Source organism: Orycteropus afer, unplaced genomic scaffold (assembly GCF_000298275.1).
Source record: "Orycteropus afer afer isolate SDZICR_OR568_19922 unplaced genomic scaffold, OryAfe1.0 scaffold00438, whole genome shotgun sequence".
Lineage (NCBI taxonomy): Eukaryota > Metazoa > Chordata > Mammalia > Tubulidentata > Orycteropodidae > Orycteropus > Orycteropus afer.
The window spans coordinates 1,843,333-1,848,757 of NW_006922025.1; positions in this window are offsets into that span (position 1 = coordinate 1,843,333).

Genomic DNA, 5,425 nt, shown 5'->3' on the forward strand with positions numbered 1-5,425 from the left:
ATGAGACAAAGTATATGTGAACTGCTGTATGAAAAGTGAATTTACTCTGTAAATCTTCACCCAAATCCTAATAAATAAATAAATAAATAAATAAATAAATAAAAGTGAGAAAAAAAAAAAAAAATGCCAGTGAAGCCATCCAGGCAGGACTTTTGTTGTTGTTGTTGGGACCTATTCAATTTCTTCTTTTGTAGTGAGTGTATTCAAATGTTCTACTTCAGATTGTGTTAGGGTGGGTAGGTAATGTTACTAGAAACTTCTCCATTTCTTCTTGGTTTTCAAATTTGTTACAGTACAGTTCTTCATAGTATTCTGTTTTTATCCTTTTCCTTTCAGTTGGTTCTGTTGTAACATCACCTGTTTCATTTCTCCTTCATGTTATTTACATTTTGTCCTTCATTTTATTTGTTAAATTTGCCAGTGATTTGTCAATTTTATTAATCCTTTCAAATAACCAATCTAGACTCATTGATTTTTTTTCTATTATTTTTCTGTTTCATTTATTTCTGCTAGAATCTTTATTATTGTCTTTCTCCTGGTGACTGTAGGCTTTTTAAAAGTTTTGCTGTTCTTTTTCTAATTATTGGAGATGTTAGGTTAAAGAGTTAATTGTAGTTCTTTCCTATTTTTCTGATGTGTGCATTTATGGCTATAAATTTTCCTCTGAGCATTGATCTTACTGTATCCCAGAGGTTTTGGTATTGCGGTAGCTAAAGTTCTGTGTCAGTTTGGCTGGGCCATCATTTTGACTGACTAGGCACCTGTGTGTAGTTATTCCCAATGGTAAGATTGGATGTGGTGTAATCAACTCCATGGTGGAATCTGCTGTGACCAGCTAATTAGTTGCCTTTGTAGTGTAGCCTGATTTCAGTATATATGGAGAAGCTTTGAAAAAGTCCCTAGATTTTTGGAACATCTGGATCCTGCATTTAGTCAAGTCCCCATCTCCAGCTCCTGGACTTGAACCAGTGGCCTACTGTGTTCCCTGTTAATCTTGGGATTGGACCATTTTACCTGCTGATCTGGGGTTCATCAGCCTAAGCAGCCAGGAGCCGCATGAAGTTAGGTGACACTCCCAGCTCCAGGGGACCTGGTACAAGAGGAAGAGCTGAAGCATAAGGGTGAGGGGCCTTCACCCAGCCCCTAAAGCTGGTACTCTGAGTTTGGAATTCTAGCCTCCTAAACTGAAATAGAATAAATTTCTTTTTGGTAAAGCTGTGCACTTGTGGTATTTCTATTATAGCACCACTAGAGAACTAAGATATGTGTGCTTTCATTCTTGTTTGATTCAAAGATTTTATTTTTATTTCATTTTCTTATATCTTCTCTCACCCAGTAGTTTTAAGCAGGGTGTGAATCAGTTTCCACGTATTTAATTTTATTTTCTTGATTTTCCTGTTGTTGATTTTTAATGTTATAGTATTGTGATCTGAGAAGATGCTTTGTAGTATTTCAATGTTTTTGAATTTACTGAGGCTTGCTATGTGGCCTAACATAGTATCTATTCTACAGAGAGTCCCATGTGCACTGGAAAAGAATGTATAATTGTACTGTTGTTGAGTGGAGTGTTCTGTACTCATCTGAGGTCTAGTTGGTTGATGGTGTTTAGACCTTCTGTTTCTTTGTTGTTGTATCTAGTTGCTCTGTCCTTCATTGAAAGTGGTATATTAGGGTCTCCTACTATTACTGGGGAATTTTCTTTTTCTTTTTTCAATTCTGTTGAAGTTGATGTATGTGTTTTGGTTCCCATTCATTGTGTGCATAGAGATTTATTAGAGTCATGCCCTCTTGTTGGATTAATATTTTATATATTAAACAATGCCCTTCCTTTCATCTTTTGCTGGTTTGTGTCTTAAAGTCTATTTTATCAGAAATTAACATTGCCACTTCTGTTCTTTTCAGTTGCCATTTGCTTGATATGTTTTCCATCCTTTGATTTTTAGCTTATTTTTCTTTTTGTGTCTACCATGTATCTCTTGTAAACAGCATTTTTTTTTTTTTGCACTTTGTGTGAAGATTTACAAAGCAAACTAGTCTTATATTCAACAGTTCACACACATCCGATTCACAGCCCCAATTACAGTCCCCAACCATAAAAAACTCTCCTCCCCTCTCCTCCCTGTGACCACCCCTTCCCTGCTCCCTTCTTAACTGTGCATTCCTGTCTGTCCAGCTTTCCCTCTATGTAAATGCTAACTCTTTGCTGTCTCATGGCTGAATGATCCAAGGAGGGCATTTCCCTAGAGTAGATGGGTGCATTGCCCTGGGGTACATGTTCTGCATGTAGATCTTTCTACTGTTGGCCTGAGAGCCAGTCCATGGTAGTGAATCCATTTCTAGACCCGAAAGATAACCATAGTCTTGGGAATTCCACCAGTCTCTATCTGACCAGTAATTCTGGTCATTTTTGTGTTTTTGAATTTTGTTCCACATTTTTTCTCCCACTCTATCTAGGATCTACAGTTTTAATCCCTTTCTGAGAGCTTTGGTAGCCAGGCACCATCTAGTTCTTTTGATCTTGGGGTCATGGAGGCTAAGGTCCTCATGGTCCATCTGATCTTTGGACTAATTTTTTCCTGATGACTTTGATTTTCTTCACTCTTCTTTGCTCCAGACAAGAGGAGACCAATAGTTGCATCTTAGATGGCTGCTAGAAAGTTTTTAAGACCCCAGTCGCTATTCACAAAAGTAGGTTGTAGAACACAATTTTTATGTACTATGTTGTGCCAATTGAGCATGATATCCTCCAAGACCATGGTCCTGAGTCTACAGACCTGGTGATTCTCTCTCACAAGATGTTTGGTTGTCTCTGAGAAGTTACTCCAACCCTGTCTTCTGTTGCTTCTGTAATGTAAGTGGTGAATTTTGTAGCACAAGTGCGTATGTAAGATTATCTTCAGCCAAATCTATCCTTGCTGTAGGGTATATTCCTGTTCTCCTATACCCACTTGATCTTTTCACCTATTTATGCATTTATCCATAGCCTGGTGTTTAGTGGTAGTGATACTGCAGTACTGTACATGTACTAGCATTTGCCTTTGTTGTCTGTACCTTTTGTGTACATTTCAGTGTCTTTCCTTACCCCAATGTCACCATAGTGGTCACAGACTCTTTCCATCCTGTCCCTCCCCTCACCCAAATCAACATGTGACCTCCAACTACTCTGAGATTTTCTCTCCTCTTACCTCCCATCCCCAGTAACCAACAAAGTGAATTTTCTTCCCTGAATAAACCTTTCCTTAACTTCTTACAATAGTGGGCTCATACAATATTTGTCCTTTTGAGACTGACTTATTTCACTCAGCATAATGTCCTCTAAATTCATCCATGTTGTGAGATGATTCATGTATTCTTCATTATTCTTTAATGTTGTGAAGTATTCCATTGTGTGAATGTACCATAGTTTGGTTATCCTTTCACTCGTTGAAGGGCATTTAGGTTGTTTCCATCTCTTCACTACAGTGAATTGTGTTGCAATGAACATGGGTGTGCATATGTCTAGTCATATTCTGTCTCTCACCTTTTTAGGATATATTCCTAGTAATGGAATTGCTGGATCTAATGGCATTTCTATTTTCAGTTTTTTAAGGAAACACTACATCATTTCCATAATGGTTGTACCATTTAACAGTCCTACCACAGTGCATGAGAGTTCCAATCTCTCCACATCCTTGCCAGCGTTTCTTATTTTCTGACTTGTTGAACTTTGTTAGCAATTATTGCTGGGGTGAGATGATAGCTCATTGTTGGTTTGATTTGTATCTCTCTAATCGCTAATGATTGTGAGCATTTTCTCATGTGTTTGTTGGCCACCAGTATATCTTCTTTAGTGAATTGTCTATTAATGTTCTTTGCCCATTTTTTATTTGGATTGTTAGTCTTTTTGGTGTTGAGGTGTTGAAGTTTTCTATAAATTTTGGAGGTAAGTCCCTTGTCAGATATGTCATAGTCAATTTGTAGGTTCTCTTTTTACCTTTTTGGAGAATTCTTTAGATGTGCATAAGAATTTAGTTTTTAAAAGTTCCCAGTGATCTAGTTTCTCTTCCCTTGCCTATGCATTTTGGGTTGATAGTCTATTTATGAGGTATTGGGCCCTGAAATTTGCTCCTATTTTATCTTTGATGAGCTTTATAGTTTTAGGTTTTACATTTAAATCTTTGATCCACTTGAGTTCATTTTTGTGTGTGGGGTAAAGTATGGGTCTTATTTCATTTTTCTACAAATGAATATCCAATTTTGCCAGCACCATTTGTTAAAGAGGTTATCTCTCTCCCATTTATTGGGTTTTGGGCTTTTGTCAAAGATCAGCTGTCCATAGATGGATGGGTCTATTTCTGAGTTTTCGATTCTGTTCCATTGGCCTATCTGTCTATCATTACACCAATTCCACGTTGTTTTGATTACTGTGGCTGTATAGTAGGTTTTGAGGTCTGGGAGTGTGAGGTCTCCTACTTTGCTTCTCTTCTTCAGCAGTTATTTGCTTATCCAAGGTCTCTTTCCTGTCCACATGAAATTAGTGATTGTTTTTTCCATGTCCTTAAAAAATGTTGATGGTATCTGGATCAGGATGGCATTGAATGGGTAGATTGCTTTGGGTAATATTGACATTTTCACAATATTCAGTCTTCCTATCCATAAACAAGGCAAGTTCTTCCATTTATATTGATCCTTTGTAGTTTCTTGTAGTAGTGTTTTATAGTTTTCATTGTATAGGTCTTTTGTGTCTCTGGTAAAATTCATTCCTAAATATTTTATCTTTTTGGTAGCTATTGAAAATGATATTGTTTTCCTTTTCAGAGGCCTCTTTGTTGATGTAGAGGATTCCAACTGATTTTGCATGTTAACCTTGTATCCTGTCACTTTCCTGAAACTTTCTTTTAGTTCCAGTAATTTTTTTTGCTGAGTCTCTTGTGTTTTCTATGTAAGGGATCATGTCATCTGTGGATAGAGATAGCTTTACTTCTTCTCTGTCAATTTGCATGCTTTTTATTTCTCTTTCTTGCTTTATTGCCCTGGCTAGGATTTAGAATACAATATTGAATAGAAGTGGTGATAGAGGGCATCCTTGCCTGATTCCCATTTGCAAGGGGAATGCTTTGAGTCTTTTTCCATTAACAACAATGTTGGCTGTTGGTTTTGTGTATATGCCCTTTATCATGTTGAGGATTTTCTCTTCTATTCCTATTTTGCTGAGAGTTTTGAATAGGAATCGGTGTTGGATTTTATTGAATGCTTTCTATCAATCTGCATCAATTGATATGATCATATGGTTCTTTTGTTTGTTTATGTGGTGGATTACATTGATTGTTTTCCTGATGTTGAACCATCCTTGCGTGGCAGGTATAAATCCCACTTGGTCATGGTGTATTATTATTATTATTACTATTGTGATTTGGGTGAAAGTTTACAGAGCAAATTCACTTTC